The 17,389-nt window shown below is 40.7% G+C and overlaps 2 long non-coding RNA genes across 2 annotated transcripts in view; one reads left to right on the forward strand and one right to left on the reverse strand.

Moving 5' to 3' along the window:
* Positions 1 to 7,168, forward strand: part of LOC138359172 (uncharacterized) — a 209,684-nt gene extending 202,516 nt beyond the window's left edge. Inside the window, exon 5 of the long non-coding RNA XR_011225832.1 lies at positions 7,025 to 7,168. This is a non-coding gene — a long non-coding RNA (uncharacterized lncRNA). The remainder of the gene's footprint in view (positions 1 to 7,024) is intronic.
* LOC138359173 (uncharacterized) lies at positions 6,994 to 16,219 on the reverse strand. Its single transcript, XR_011225833.1, has 3 exons — positions 16,034 to 16,219; positions 14,685 to 14,783; positions 6,994 to 7,092 (listed from the first exon to the last, which is right to left on the reverse strand). It is a non-coding gene; the product is annotated as an uncharacterized lncRNA (long non-coding RNA).
* Positions 16,220 to 17,389: the final 1,170 nt, after the last annotated feature.

Below are 17,389 nucleotides of genomic sequence, written 5' to 3' on the forward strand. Positions count from 1 at the left end.
CTCATCTGGCAGTTTCATCAGTAACTACATAATGTGGGATCTACAGCCTGCCCTGCCGACTCTCCGTCGCTGCCAGGGCACTGCTTGTTCTACAGGGGCGCCCACGAAAGCTGCTCTTTCGTCAGATTCATCTACACGTTCACTGCATTTTGATACTCTGCCGACTCAAGCCCTTTGCGCAGTACAGGACTTACAGCTTGCGTTTCCGACTCTTCTTCGCCTCCAGGACAATTCAGCTCTAGCAGTGATTCCCTCGTTGTCCTAACTACGTGCCTACATTACCTCCTAATGTCCTGGTGCCTGAGCCCATCCGCCCCGGATCTAAATGCTCCACCAGCGACCCAAGGACGCAACAATTATGCACATTCTTCTCTCCTGCTACACCGAGCTTGTCCACACACTGCCTACATCTTTTAGTACCAGACTACAATTTCCACAGTCAACAATGTAGTACTCGGCGTGTACAGTCCTAATCAATCCAAGACGCTACAGCTTCGACACAGAGCAGACAGCAGACTACGACCGCTTCGAGCCGCCACGCTCTCGCTCCCCGAGTTTAGACACTCACAATTCTCAATCGAGCCGCCACGTTCTCGCTCCCCGAGTTTAGACACTCACAAATCTCAATCGAGCCGCCACGCTCTCCCACATAGAGCTCCACGACTCCGGCCTCACTCAGCTCTCTGCTCTGCTCCAGGCTTCGTCTCAACGTCTGCGACACTGCTAAATCCAGAGACACATCCGCCGACTACGCAGTTCACTTTTCGACCCCAATTACCAGCCGCACCACAACCTGATCCTACGACGACGGACGACCTCCCAGCACAGGATCCTCCTACGACCCCAGTTAGATGACATCAGCGAAGAGGAGGAAGTTAACTTTGATGGTTATGTAACGCGAGCAGGGTGTACAATTCACCGACCAGCTAAGTTCCTTGATCAATTATTTTTCCTTTCATCCCCTGGGAGGGGGAGTTCTGTAGCGAGTAGATTATCCCAATAATATACTCGCTCCAAATATAGTGTTAATATTCCTGTCAACCTTTGGAGATGAATGAGGTGAGGCGTTGCCCGGGCAACACGGTGAGGTGTTGCCCAAGCAATATAAGCAGCGGTGTAGCGAACATTGGCTAGTCTACTTTCAAGTGTGGTCTAGAGCAGACACTTGCGAGATACTGTACCAACACTCAGTGCGCTCAACTCACACCAACGTATCACCTGTGTACTTCTGTATATTCGACCAAATATATATATAGTATCTTAGTGTCTGTGTTTATTTGTCACCATACTTTACGTAACAATAGAACCATTACAGTGTAATTAACAAAGATACGCTTATAAAGCCTAAAATATTATATGTGCACCAAAGGAAATATATCTTGTTGGAGGACAAAGATATATCAATTCTAAAATAAGTTTCGACTCTCGCTCGGGCGAGAGATAGCGTGACTCTCGCCCCATCTATTGGAGAGCCTCCTAGCATTACTTAAATAATGAAGAAATATGGTATATTTATTCACTATAATGTTGGTGCTTAATGCAGAACACGAGAAAACATATATTTACTATAAAATAATATACTTCCATTATGAAATAAGTAAATATGTGGCCTCATAGGAAGTCAACGGTCCATGTTGTGTCAATGTTGTGGAGGGACTTATCCAAGATATATTGTTGTCTGGAAAGTGTTTGTTGGCATATCAACCTTCTGTACACAGTGATCCAGTCGTCGCACTTCTCTCCTTAAATGATCGCAAATTTAGTTTATTATATTAACAAGTAGAATACGTATTTCTAATAATATCTAACATAACTAGCCAGAAAATATTTAAGACTTATTGAAAAATACATGTCTGGAAGTTAAATCGACTTCATAGAACAATAGTGTTGGTCTATACTAATCGTTATTCGTTAGTATGCGTTCGCTACTTAAAACATTTACTGTACTGATGTAAAATCTCTCATGTCTCTTCGCACATGGAACACCGAACCTTACACACTCTCTGATATATTGTTTAATTAATAGAGATTCACTAATAAAGCTTATAATTGTATATGTTATCAAAAAGGCATAGATAAAGTCGTTGTTACGTTTTAGTCACAGAGATTAGATATTAGTAAAGTTCATTTTATTCAGGAAAGTACATAAATAGTCGATTTACAAACATAATATTGGATTTATAGATAGAGCTAGTACATACAATACCTAAAGCCACTAGTACGCATAGCGTTTCGGGCATATTATTGAGAGAGGAAAGATATGGTCACTGCTTGATCGCAAGCGGGGATTTTTCTGGCGGGGGAGAAAGAAACAATTGCGCAGCGCGTCCCGCGGCGTTGCGCGGGCAGTTTGGGGCCTGTATAAATACGGGCGCACACTGGGGCTCTGCCTCACTCCGCCTGCCCTCGCCGCTGCCCTCGCAAAACCCCACCCTCCCCCCCTTTGCAAGCGGCTGCTTTTGTACCCCCGTCATGCTTTGCACAGTTGTCCCGATTGTCTCCCCACTGCATGTGGGAAGGGGGGTGCAGCGCCGGTCCCCAAGTGTCCCGCTGTCCGCAGCTAATACTTTGCCCAGTCTAGGTGCTAGTAAGCCCTACTTGTAGTCACACCCCCTTCTCCTTATCCATTAGGTCTTTTACGGCCTCTTGGCCGGGTACATTACGTGTTATGTGGTCTCTCACTTATTAGTTATTCTTTGTGTCCTGCCTGTTATATCCTAGTGTTATATAATTACTACACATTTGCACTCGGCCTTAATTCTAGTACCAGTTAACCTTTAGGTTTCTGCAGAATTAGTTTCCATGTCACTATAGGCTAAGGTCTCATACTTACTACGGGTGTACCTTTTAAGTTAAATCTAGTCCTCGGACTTGGAATTGTTACTGTTAATTCTTACTTTATATATTTACTTTATATATTTTAATATAAACGTTATATAGTCCTTAAATTATATATTTTGAAACTTTATATATTTACATGTTCAATATTAAGTTTAATAATATCAACTTCGTTATAAGCCTATAATATAAACCGTGTTTAATATAAACTTTATATAATTACTTACTTTATATTTGAACTTTATACATTTACATGTTCTGCAGAATTTAATCTTCAATAAACTTTAACGCCCCATACTGCCAGTATCTTTCTCCCCCTGGTCAGAAAATTTATATTTAAACAATTTTTTTTTTTACCGACGCTCTCCCTATTGATGAGAACTACAACCTAATGAAGATAAATGTTAATTTTATGTAGATACTGTAATAAACGAAAGTTTTTAATGTCATCAGAGAAGCAGAAATATAGACAAATTTTAAATCCCTTGTCATAAATATAACTGAAGTGAAAGCAAAGATATATGCATTTTGATAGTTACAAAGACAGCTCTTTAACACGGGTGGAACACGAACAAGGGAAACTTAGTACCCAAATGAGCCACAGAGATATTAGAAAGAATTTTTTCAGTGTCAGAGTAGTTAACAAATGGAATGTATTAAGCAGTGATGTGGTGGAGGCTGACTCTATACACAATTTCAAATGTAGATGTGATAGAGCCCAATAGGCTCAGGAACCTGTACATCTGTTGATTGACGGTTGAGAGTCGGGACCAAAGAACCAAAGCTCAACCCCTGCAAGCACAAATTAGGTGAGTACAACTAGGTGAATACAGCTGAGGGGCGGGACCAAACAGCTGAAGCTCAATTCCCTACGCATAACTAGGCGAGTCCATAGGAATTACCGTTTGTCCTGGCGCCATCTATGTTTTGACAGCAGTACTACTAATATTCCCACGTTATGTGATGATAGCTATACGGGTGTTACGGTCAGTTGCTCTTCTATATATGTTTATGGACAACGTAGGTGATTTGAGGCAATTTGCGGCCAGAGTGAAATAGTATCCACGCGGTGAGTGATGGAGGAGGATATATACTGCTGTGTACTCGACCAGCGGGTGAGAGGTAAGTTATATCGAATAATTATGGGGAATAGATGGGTTATTTTAAGCGTAGAATTTTTTTTTTTATTTTGAGATATATACAAGAGTTGTTACATTCTTGTACAGCCACTAGTACGCGTAGCGTTTCGGGCAAGTCCTTAATCCTATGGTCCCTGGAATACGATCCCCTGCCGCGAAGAATCGTTTTTTCATCCAAGTACACATTTTACTGTTGCGTTAAACAGAGGCTACAGTTAAGGAATTGCGCCCAGTAAATCCTCCCCGGCCAGGATACGAACCCATGACATAGCGCTCGCGGAACGCCAGGCGAGTGTCTTACCACTACACCACGGAGACTCTGTCAGGTAACCGGTAACTACACAGATGGGGTAGTGTTTTGTTAAGTCTTTATTTACTAAAGTGGAACATTACATTATGCCTTTAGCTGAACAAGTCTACTGGTGGGGGAAGTAGACGGGTTTTATGAAAGTATTTTACCTAAATATTTGTATTTGGTTAACTAGTTCAGCCGTTACCAGGGAGGGTGTTCCTTTAATCTAATCTAAAAATTCTAGCCGGACAAAGTGATTAAATAAATTGAATAGAACGAAGTGGTTTGCCAGGGTGCTTAACATTTAGTTTAGTTCACTTACTATGCAGCCCATGCTTAAAGAATGCAAGTTTATCATATTGAATTTACCGTAGTTTTACTGCATTTAATATACCGTTTTTACCCTATTTAATTACGTCGGGTAAAGGCCGGTCGTGGAAAGTTCCTAATATAGCAAGATTTAAAGGAAAAGTTTGAGTTGACTTTAACGCTTAAGTTAGTGACCAATTAGCTTAGTCTATTGTGAGGAAAGTTACTAGAATCTAACATTGCAAGTGCCATTTCTCTACTCTTTGAGAAACATGACTAGATACATGAATCGCATAGTTTTATTACTAAATGTTCATGGATTAGGTTGCATAGTTGAGGAAATGGTGATAAGGTTTGTGATTTTGTGTACCTTGACTTCAGCAGAGATTTTGATAGTGGCGCAAAATTGATAGGGGCTCGGATCATTGGGAATGTTGACTGAAGTTGATTAGGTCATGGCTATACCAATGGAAATTAGTATAAATGGGGTTAAGTTGGGAGAAGTGTTGTAAGTAGTGCCTAAAAGCTCTCCTTGGACCTCGGTTATTCGCAAGATTATGGTTTAGACTGCAATAGTTGCAGAATTGGCAAATAAAAAATACCGATGCCCTATATAGTTTTGAAATGGTTAAGACTACCAGATGCAGTTTAATGCTGACAAATGTAATGTTTGGGGGCTAGGTAAAGATGATAGATGTTGTAGATTGTTAATGGTATTAAATTTTTTGCAGGTGGTAAATTGTCCCTGAGCTGGGACTGCTCTCCAGCCTGGGATGTTGATTGGTTAGTCTTCAACTGCCTCCCAACAGTTGCCTCAGTGAGGTCCTGAGCTGACATGCAGTGAGGAATGTGGAAAGCTTCCTGAATTGGCACATGGTATGCCTCTTTCAAACCAGCAGCTGGCACAAATGTTCCAGCTAACATCAGAATAGTGGATGAAGCCCACACTAAAATGTAAGTGGTACAGTAAATGGACACCCCCCCTCCCTTTTGACACTGAACAGTTGGGAGTACTCCCAACTGTTCCAAATACTTGCAGATCTACAGTAAGTAGTGTTGTGTACATTGGAATTAGAGGGTAGAAGTTAATTGCTAAAAACCTATTAAATATTAGGGTATGGAAATTGAATGGGTATGGAAGTCTAGGCTTAGGCTAGTGGGTACCATATCTGCAAGTTTAGTCCTTTCAGGAATGTATTAAATAGAATGGTATGTTGAAATTGTGAAGTGGGGCATTAGATCTTAAACAGCATAGTTGAGGGTGTTTTATTAAAATTTTAATGAAATATAAATCTTGTTTAGTTAACATTAAATGTATACGCTTTAATCTATAAATGTATAACAGTTAAGGGTAATAAAGATTCAAATAAAGTTAATGGCAGGAAAAGTTTTGTTCTAAGTGATGGTATTTTTCCCTTGAAAGTAAAAAATATTCAATGTCTACTTTAGCTTGGTTTGGAAAGTCCAAAAGTCCCTCTGTTGGTTGGAAGTTAATTGTAGTAAAGGTTAATCTGAATAGATTTGCATAAAAGTAAAAAAATAGTAATAACTTAAACAATATAGCATTGGCTAAAGATAAATGTGAATTGCCATTGAAGTGCAGTTGTGGATAGTTTCTCAAATGACATTTACTGAAACTTGGCAAATTGATGCCATATATATATTTATAAATTAGATCTTTACTACTGCTACTAGAATATGTAGGAAAGGTAAATTCCTTAAAGAAATATTTTCCATCTGAATTTGTAAACTACTGAATGCTAATTTGAAAAGTAAAGCAAGATTGGCTTTAAATCTGAAATTAATTTGTTGAAATATTTTTCAGGTGAAAGTGATTGATGCATGGACTGGCTTGGAGTGAGGCTCCTTTACTCTACAAAAGTGGGTGAGTTTGAATTTGATGTTTTAGCTATATCAATGACCTAATCATAATTCTCTTATCTAGTCCATTTATAGGTGTGTAACCATGTCCTACTGTTACAACCCACAGGGGATGATGCAGTTTGTACTGATCCTACCCCATTTCATAAAAGGGGACCAGGCAGTCCTGCAGACTTCCCTGGCTTGGCTTTTTCAGAGCTTTGCTCTACTACCCATCTAATAGATGGACTAGATTTGCATAGGTTTAGGGACCCTTAACAATGGTTACATTGTTAATTCTCACAGGGCTTGTTTGCTGAATGGGTGGATACATCTAAAACTTTAGTGCCTGGCATGCATTGTACAGTGCTTTCTGGAAAGCATATGTACAATGTGTTGATGGCACTAAAGTGGTGGATGTAATGCACCCATTCAGGGAACAAGCTCTGCACTGAAACCAGAGGAAGGGATAGGCCTTGCTGAGCCTATCTTAAAAGATAGGATTTTAGGATTTTTTGGGCTTATTATTAGGCATTGGTGATAATAAAAGTAGTGTCCCTGTTTAATGTTTATTTTTCTTTTACAGGTGATTGTCTCTGGAGTTGTCTTGGCCTTTTGGATCTTCTGTTCATCTAGGAGCATCTGTCCCACAACCTGAAACAGTAATAAATATTAGATGTATTATAAATACTATATGTAAAACTTATTAAATAAAACATTTTTAATGAAACTACTTTATATACCTTATCCTGAAATTATGCTGGAAATTGTTTACTACTATTGATGCAATGTTTAAACATCTGAAATTTTTTTACTTTGAAAATAAATACTTGGTAAAATTTACACCTATTTGTAACTTGTTACATAGGTGCATGCAAAATGCATTGAAAAGATGTAAAAGTGGACTACCTATTCAATTTACAAACTAACACATTGCAAATTAGTCTGAAATATTAAAGTGGAAGAAACTTTAGTCGATATTTTAGTTTTCATATTTGAAAGTAAATTTAAAGCTATGCAACACCTAACCTTTGTACAAATTATGATTTAAATTAACTAAAGATCATTGTTAAACTTACAAAAAAATTAGAAAGTGACACTGAAGCATCTATACAACATGGTTTTCACAAAGTCTCTGGGAACTTAAATTTAATCAAAGCTCTTAAATGATTTGTCTGCCAAACTCTTCAGATATTCTGAAATATTTTACCTAGATTAAAACCAACATTGTTTGAAAGGGCAAAACAGATTACTGTCAATTAGTTTGACCTAACATCTGCAAGGTCCTGAAGGAATGGAATTCTTTTTGTAAAACTGGTTGCTAAAAATGAACCCTGCCTAATGAACCTGCTCATTTTTTTTTAGAAATGGTAATTGCAACATTACCAAAGGCCATTGTTTTAATAGCCAAAGTACCAAATGAAAGACCAAGAAGCAACAAACGGGTACATGGTAGAAAGGACAAAAGAATGGTTACGAGGACCCTTTCATTTGTTAAAGAAATGACTGGGGAAAAATGCTGTCATACCACAAGGGGTCTTAACCCTTGTCATATACATCACTGACATTAATCTAAATATTACCAACCACAAAAATTGCTGATAACATGTTATAAAAAAAATATTATTCTTTGAGGCCTTAATGCAGATCTCTAACTCTACAAATAGTAACAAGACTGGCAATTTCTTAATATAAAACAGAAAAAAATCCAAGACCTTGCACATGAGCCAGAACAATCCATATCACAACTACCACATTAAAATGAAACAATGAAGGTAAGGTAATTACCAAAAGAAGGCACCAAACCGGGAAGGCCATGTAACACCATCAGAGGGCGCTAAATATCACCAAGAATGCCAATACGAGAACAAAAACGCATAAGGCGAACAATATCAAAAATATCCGATTCACCTAGAATTCTATCGAGGGACAAGTGACTGCGAGGGACGGTCGGAAAGCAAGACACACGCTCGTCCTGGAAGTCAGGACATTCAAAACTGTAAGAGGGACAATAAGGAGCAGGGCGGCGCTCCATTAAGTGACCGTGGGTTAAGCGGGTATGACCAACCCACAGCCGTGCCAAAGCAGTGTCCCACCGCCAGTTACGGTGGTAGGAGGAAGGCCACGGGGACACGCCAAGTATGAGAGTTCGCAGCTTGTTACCAACCACAGAGGACCAACAACCCTGCCAACGGGGAAGAATAAATAACAGGATAAAAGTCGGAACAAGGAATACCTACACGGGAGATGGGACAAGAACGGATAGCTTCCTTAGCGGCAGCATCCGCACGCTCATTGAAACACCAATATGGCTGGGAACCCAGCTAAACTCTACTGATTTAAATTTACTAGAAATAAGAAACAGCCAATGTTGAATCTCAATGACCACCGGATGGACAGGATTAAAGGACCTTAGAGCCATGAGGGCACTACGAGAATCAACTACAACCACAAAGGAGGAATGAGAATGAGAAAGCAAGAGACAAAGAGCATAGAGAATAGCATAAAGTTCTGCCGTAAAGACGCTAGCCTCCGAAGGGAGGCGACACATGTAAGTACGGTCAGGAAAAACAACAGAGTAGCCCACACCATCCGCAGACTTGAACCCATCAGGGAAGATGGAAATAGAGTGGGAGTGCGAAGAAAAGTGCTCAAGGAAGAGGCTTTTCAGAATTGTAGGAGGGGTAAAGGCTTTAGTAATACAAGTCAAGGACGTACAAAACTTGGGAAGGGGGACTCTCCACGGAGGTAATGAAGGAACAATATGAGGAGAAACATTAGAAATATGAACAGAAAGAGAATCCTGTAAGCGAGATAACTGGACAGAAAGTGGGAGACAATGAAGAGGAACAGGAACCACAGGAGGAGGAAAAGTCAATGCACGACAGAGGCGAGAGGAATGATGTTGGAAGGACCGCGCAAGATAGCGAAGACAGTAGCGATCACGGCAATCCTGAAGAGAGAGAAAGCCAGTGTCAACATACAAACTAAGGGCGGGAGTCGAACGAAAGGCACCAGAGCCGAGACGCAACCCAGTATGGTGCAAAGCATCAAGACGGCGAAGAGTAGAAGGAGAAGCAGAAGAGTATGCAGGGCAACCATAATCGAGTTTAGACAGGAGTGCAAATAGAGGAGCGTGCGCCTATCCGCTCCCCAAGAAGTATGGGACAAAACCTTAAGGAGGTTAAGGGCCTTAGAGCATTCAACTCGGAGGCAAGAGATATGGGCTGACCAAGACAAACGAGTGTCAAAGACTAACCCCAAAAGCTTCGCGGAATCCCTGTACACAATGAGATGACCATAAAGCAACAACAATGAAGTAAAGGTCCTTTCAGTAAGAATCTATCATTCACTGAAAGTTGCTGCAGTTAAAAATAAAACAAAATACAAGTCCCTAGAAATAAACAAGCAACCTTTTTGACTAAGGAAAAGAAGGTAGTTATTCTACTGTATAAGTCTAAGTATTCACTTAGATAACTGTATCCAAGCATAGAGGTTCCCCCCCCCCCTCCCTTTCAGAAAAACATCTACTTTCGAAAAAGTTTAACATTGGCCAACAAAAATGATTCCAGAACTAAATTGCCTAATACCAGGAACAACTGAGAGCCATGACAAACACTGCAACCCTCTCCTACCCCCAAGTCTTATGCTATTTATGATCCAAGGTAATTTGAGATACTATACTGTAGTTCCTACAGACGAGTCTAGTGAGAGGGTGATCTCATGGCGATTAAATTGAAGCACGATACAGGTGTCAACGAACATCAGTCAGCCCACTTGTCAGCACAGTGGATAACTAATGACATCATAATCTGCAGTGTTGTATGCCTCCCTGTGGCCATTTAAATCAATAAAACACAGGGTTGTGGCAATGTTTACAGCATAAGGCAAGGTATAGAGGAATCCTGGAATGCCATGTAATGTGTAGTCCTTGAATGTGCTTTAGGCAACCAAATTGAATAACAACATTTCTGGTGTTCGGCTATATAATCCGACTTTCTCATTCGGTATAATGTTTTAAACCTAAATAGGAATTCACTTTAAAGGTCAATTTATTTGGAAAGTGCTAACCAGATTCCAAATTACTGAGCTCTGAAAGTACTACAAGGCAAGTTTAACCGAATGAGTGTTTGCCTATCAATACCCCCATGAGGTATGTGACAACACTGAATAAAGAAAGGGTCTTTGAGCATTCACCGTGCAGGTATTTGACATGACCAATATAGCCAAGTGTTAAAAGATCATTCTAAGCAGTTCTGCACAATCCATATACTATCAATTAATATAATTGTACAATGGTGCTTGGTGGATGATATTTCCTATTAAAACTCATTGGACAACTGTTTGTATTAGACATTTTAAACCTACAAATGGTAGCCCTAGATATTGCACTACAGTATTAATTACTGTACAAGATGAACAATGTAAAATCAATACCACAACAGCAAAGGATGACGGCTTTTCAACAACCGACAAACACACAGGTCTAACACCAGCCATCCCGAGAGAGGACGTCCCAAGCATGTACACCCCACAACTTTACATCACCTTTGCTACCTCACGTGAGCACGCAACAGCATGAGGATGCCATACTCCCAAACCAACTCCATGCACTTTGAGGCTTTAACAACTCAACATTTAAAAAGTTGATTTAAAAAATCAAACACCTGAATTTTTCCCTAATTAAATTTACTAGGGAAATGCACACCAAGCCATGAAACTTACAATGAAGATGAACAAACTACACACAACTGTCACCAAACTTCCACATACCACCCCCCTCTCACTCCTGCCCTCCCTCCTTAGGTGCTCTGATTGGCTGAGCACCTGAGTCACCACCACTCACCTCTTGTTGTGAGAGCCTAAAGCATGTTTGGTTGCACTTTAAAAGTTCCCGAGTGTACTCGCCTAATTGTGAGTACCGCCTGCCCGGTTCACCATTTTGTTTTTCAATCTACCTCAATTTACCCCTTTACAGTCAAATATTATGCAAAATTATGTTTAAGACTTGTCCCTACTTAACTTAAATAACTGCTTTGGCCATCTGAAATCTTTCTAGGTGGGTAACAATGACTCTTGAGGCCAGAAAGGACTTATCAGACGGCGATCATAACAATACGGTACACACACAAAATCACAACCTGATATACACCAAGCAGAAAATCCACTGGAGCTGTGAGGCGACGTAAACCCTTGCCCAAGGCACTGGCAGCTGCATACTCTACCACAGTATATTACTGACTTTGTAAAAGTCTTACAACCGGATTTCCCCATAAATCACAGCAAGTTTTGAGGCCACTCCTTGAGTCAACGTCTCACGTAAGACCTACAAGCACTCAGGTGAAGGCTGAAGCAGTTCAACACCATACGCCCCAACTTCAAATACACAGTTGAGAGGCGGGACCAAAACGTGATTTTCTGTGTGTGCCTGAAGTTGGGGCATACGGTCTTGTTTCACCCTTCACTTTACCCTTCACCGGCGTACTTCAGGTTTTATTTAATACTTGGACTGGCTTCAGTAGGGCCTCCAGACTTTGTGGCTTCACAAGTGTCACATGAATCCCCTGCATAGCAGTGGAATTGCCTTTTCCCTTCACCTTCAATGCCTCTGCACTGGAAGTATACATCTACACCAGCCCAGAAGAGTCATCAGTCCTGCCACCTCTCCATACCCCCCAGGGCCTGGCACGGCCTGGTACGACTCAGAGGCAAGCCGGGCGCCACTGCTAACTGGCAGTTTGTCCCCACAAGCAAGCAGTTAGCCGCCTTCAACTGACAGTGGTACAGCTCAACACAAAGGCACCGCCAGCCAGAACGAGCAGTTTGCTAGTTGACCAGATGTCCACCTCGTGTTGACACTGGATGAGTCATCACCGCCAGACTATATAAAGAGCGCTGCCTCCTTGGAGAGGCAATCTCTCCCTTAGTGCTCTAGGATCACCTTCGTGTCTCTAACCCATCGTCCGCTTCCAGCCAACGTCGTGTGACTGATGCCATGGTGGTATGGTAGCTGTCTTCAGAACACCAGTATATCTTCATACTTTTATTCATTGCTTATAGTTTATTTTTTGCATTTAAGGTCATACTAACTTGTTCACCTTTGCATTACATGATAGTCAAGTATTGTCATGTGTTATTTTTGTTCATTACTATTTCAGTAAATTGTTTAATTATTTATTTGATAATTTTCATTTGTTTCCACCTGCAACTTACACACTGCAAGGCCAATAGCAGCATTTCTTTTATTTATGTGAGGGAGAGCCATACCATCTTGGTTCAGTATAGCTGTGATACCATAACCCGTCACACAAGATATCCAGTTGTAAGACTTTTACCATCAGTGGTGGTAGAGTATGCAACTGGCAATGCCTTTGTTACAGGTTCGCTTCATCTCACAGCCCCAGTGGATTTTCTCACACATTTGAATACATGAAACAACTTTATTTGATACATTCCAAACCAAAGTACTGTACAGTACAGTAATTATCAAACCATCAAATGTGTGGGATAATCATAGTGCGCTAAATATCAATAACGTCGCCAATACAAGAACAAAAACGCATACGGCGAACAATATCAAAGGTATTGAATTTACCAAGAATTTTATCGAGGGATAATTGACAGTGAGGGATGGTCGGGAAGCAAGACACGTAAGTCCTGGAAGTCAGGACATGTAGAGACAACGGTTTGGACAATAAGAAGCAGGGCAGCGCTCCATTAAGTGCCCGTGAGTTAAACGTGTATGACCAATATACAACCTCGCCAGAGCCGTTTCCCACCACCGGTTACGGTGGTAGGAGGAAGGCCACGGGAACACACTACTCTTAAGAGCACGCAGTTTGTTACCAGTAACAGAAGACCAACAACCCTGACAACGGGCAAGAATGGGGAAATGAATAACTGGGTAAAAGTCATAATAAGGAATACCTTTACGGGAGATGGGACAGGTCCGGATAGCTTCATTAGCGGCAGTGTCCGCACGCTCATTTAAGAACACACCAATATGGGTGGGAATCCAGCGAAATTCCACTGTCTTAAATCTACTGGAGATAAGAAACAGCCAATGTTGAATTTCAACTACCAAAGGATGGACTGGATTAAAGGATTCTAGAGCCATGAGGGCACTGCAAGTGTCAACTACAAACACAGAGGAGGATTGACAGCGAGAAAAGAGTTGATGAAGAGCATAGAGAATAAGTAGCATAAAGTTCTGCCATGAAGATGCTAGTCTCCGGAGGCAGGAGACACAAAGGTGCAGTCAGGAAAAACAACAGAGTAGCCTACACCGTCTGCAGACTTAAGACCCATTGGTGAAGACGGAAATAGAGTGGAAGTGTGAAGAAAAGTGTTCAAGGAAAAGGTGATTTAGAACTGCAGGAGGGGTAAAAGTTTTAGTCATGTGGGACAAGGCTTACAGAATTTAGGAACGGGGACCCCTCCATAGGGGCAAAGACGGAATGACACGAGGGGAAATATTGGTAACACAAACTGAAAGAGCATTTTGTAAGAGAGACAACCGTACAGAAAGAGATAGGTGGTGAAGGGGAACAGGAACCACAGGATGGGTAAAGGTCAAGGCATGACATAAGCAAGAGTGAGGGTGTTGTAAGGACCGTGCAAGGTGGAGAAGACAGTAGCGATCATGGCGATCCTGTAGAAACAGGACGCCAGTTTCAACATACAGGCTTAGGGTAGGTGTCGAAGGAAAGGTACCAGAGCTGAGCCGTAACCCAGTATGATGCAGTGTGTCCAGATGGTGAAGGGTAGAAGGAGAAGCACACGAGTAAACAGGGCCATAATCGAGTTTAGACAGAACGAGAGAGGAATGTAAAGAGAGGAGCAGTGTCGATTAGCTCCCCAAGAAGTATGGGACATGACCTAAAGTTAGTTAAGGGCCTTAGAGCATTCAACTCGGACGTAAAAAATATGGGGCGACAAAGACAAACGAGTGTCAAAGATTAGCCCTAAAAGCTTTAGCAGATTCTTTGTACAAAAGGGGATGACCCCTGTTACCTAACAGTAAATAGGTATCTGGGAGTTAGCTGTTACAGGCTGCTTCCTAGGGGGGTGCGTGTATGGGAGAAAAAAAAATTTAGTAGTTAACCACTGAACTGCTCTGTCTCCAAATAACACCCTGGTGCACAAGAAATAAATTCTTTCCAAAAAATTTTTTTCTCTTCTTATATTGTTAAAATGCAGAGTCTGATCACGGGGAAACTAAACAAAAAATATTGTATGTGACTTACTTTAGCTGCGATGGAGCTGGGAAGTTGAGCAAATTATGGGCGCTGAGCGTTGGAGCGATGAGGGTCTGTCGGCCCCGCCACCCCGTGCGACGGCAGTTGCTGCGAATAAAATGTTGCGCAATTATTTTGAAGTTTCTCATTCATTTCTTCCTTTTTTTTTGCTGTAATATTATTTAAAAGTGTGTAATTTGTGGAATTTATATAATTCAAAGTATAGAACATCGCTATGCTCAAAATTATGGGCCTCATATATGCGACATATTCTACAATCATACAGTGTTTTTGCTGTTATTACACTATATACACACATTGTATATACCCATCTACGTATGTATTCACCATAACGATCCACTATGTTCGTATGGTGAGCCCAAAAAACATGAGTGAGCTGCCACACCCTGCCAGTCCTCCCTCCCTCCTCCAACACATTACTCGCCAACATTTCTCCTCCCAAAATACTGTTATTGTGTTTATTACACTATTTACACACGTTATGTATAAGTATGTACATGTTTTATTCATGTACATACGTACATACTTGCCATCTCCTCATCTCTCTCTCTTGCCTACTTAATGCTCTTGCTTCCCTCATCTCATCACAATCGACTTTATAATGGTCCAGGACGGATCGAAATGTCGTCGTCTATTCAATTTCCAGTGTGTGGTTTGGTCAACAATGAAATCTTCATGCAAGATCTTATAAAGAAAACCCCTAGAACGAGTTTTGCAGATACGAAAGAGTTTAAGGTGAGTAGGGGATGGTTTGAGAAATTTTGAAAAAAGACGTGGTATTCATAGTGTTGTGAGGCATGGTGAGGGTGCCAGCTCAGACAAAGTAGGGGCTGAAAGATTTGTTCGTGATTTTAAAGATTTTGTAGATACTGTATTGATGGATATATTCCACAACAAATGTTTAATTGTGAGGAGACATGGCTATTCTGGAAAAAATTGCCGAAGAGGACATACTGTACATTACCCAAGAGGAGACGTCACTGCCCGGACACAAGCTAACTTGGGCTAACTTGTGTCAGGATAGGCTAACTCTTGTGCTGTGTGGCGATTTGAAAATTAAACCCTTGCTCGTGTATCATTCCGAAAATCCAAGAGTTTTAAAAAATATATAACGTGCAGAAAAACTGATGTAGAGTGGTTTGCCCTGCCATCAAAAAATATCTGCAAGAGAAAAGTTTGACACTAAAGGGCCTGCTTCTCAACAATGCTCCTGCTCATCCTCCAGACTTGGAGGATGCATTGTTGGGGCCACTTTTTTTTTTTTAGGGATATTCCTGCATGGGCCCTAAGTTTCTGGCTAATGAACCAATGACATGAAGGAGGAGTTTTCAACCTACCTTGTGTTAGGTGTGCAGGGGTCAATAGGCTGAACATAATGTCAGGAGCAAAGGGGAACGTTTGCCTCTTCAAACACAATTGTGACCATCTTCATCTCTTCGAACTATCCTAAATGCTCTCTTCACCTGTCTGACCAAATTGGGTGTCCAGACCACCGTTGAATCTGAAATTGTAAAATTAATAGTGATTTCAGAATATTCAGTCCATTTATACTAACAAAATTATATACAGTATACTGTAATTGAAATTTTACAGAATGATAAAGGCAATTTAGTAACTGTTAAAATGCACATGGGGGAAATACATGAAAATAGGTTAATATTGTTTGTAAGGTTGATGGGAAATGTTTATTACTTTTATGATTTAAAAGATGTATAGCCCTAATACTCCATCCTGGGTGCATTCCACCAGGTAATGACCACAGCAAAAGTTTTCCACGAGGCTCTATTGTCACACAAACTTTTCACATTTTCAAACTTGATTCATCTTTTTCCCCCTCGTTCCAGGGGTTTTCTTTAAAAAGTCTTCATGCAAATGCCTTGGTTTCTCACAAATGATGGCCTCTGAAATGCTATCACCTGCTAACTCTTTGTTGTGTATCCAAATTAATAAAAACTTTTCAACATCCTCAAGTGTTTGTGTTCTTTGTTTCGGGATTGTTGATATGCCTTTTGCCACTTTAACGCTCATAATGTCCTTTTTCTTAGCAAGTATAGTGCATATTGTTGACATAGATTTGTTGTACTGCCTAGCTAGTTCAACAACCTGTGCACCATTTTGACGTTTATGAATGCTCTCTTGTTTTTCCTCTATGGTCATTCTCACATGTGTTTTCTTGGCTTGAACCTTACCACTGGCTTTCTTGGGACTCATGGCAAGAGATATATAATAACAAATTTTATGTTCAAATAGCCAAAAATCCCAAAACAAATGTAATGCTTTATAAAGAATTCAGGCGCGATAGTTACTAGGCAGGAGACACTGGTAAACTGAGGTGCGATCACCATGCGTCAGTAGTTAACAGATGTAATGCATTAGGCAGTGATGTGGTGGAGGCAGACTCCATACACAGGTTCAAATGTAGATATGATAGAGCCCAGTAGGCTCAGAAATCTGTACACCAGTTGACTGACAGTTAAGAGGCGGGACCAAAGAGCCAGAGCTCAAGTCCCCCACAAGCACAACTAGGCGAGTACACACATATTGGAACTGTTCATTTAATGTTTCATACTTTTTTTTTCATTCCCTCTGTATTTGTTCCCTATTTTCAATCTCTGGATTTAATCTTTTAAATGCAGCTTGCTCTTAATAAATTTATAAAAAAGGCCTGGTTCTGTTTTACAGTTAATATGTGT

This window comes from Procambarus clarkii, chromosome 89 (assembly GCF_040958095.1).
Source record: "Procambarus clarkii isolate CNS0578487 chromosome 89, FALCON_Pclarkii_2.0, whole genome shotgun sequence".
NCBI lineage: Eukaryota > Metazoa > Arthropoda > Malacostraca > Decapoda > Cambaridae > Procambarus > Procambarus clarkii.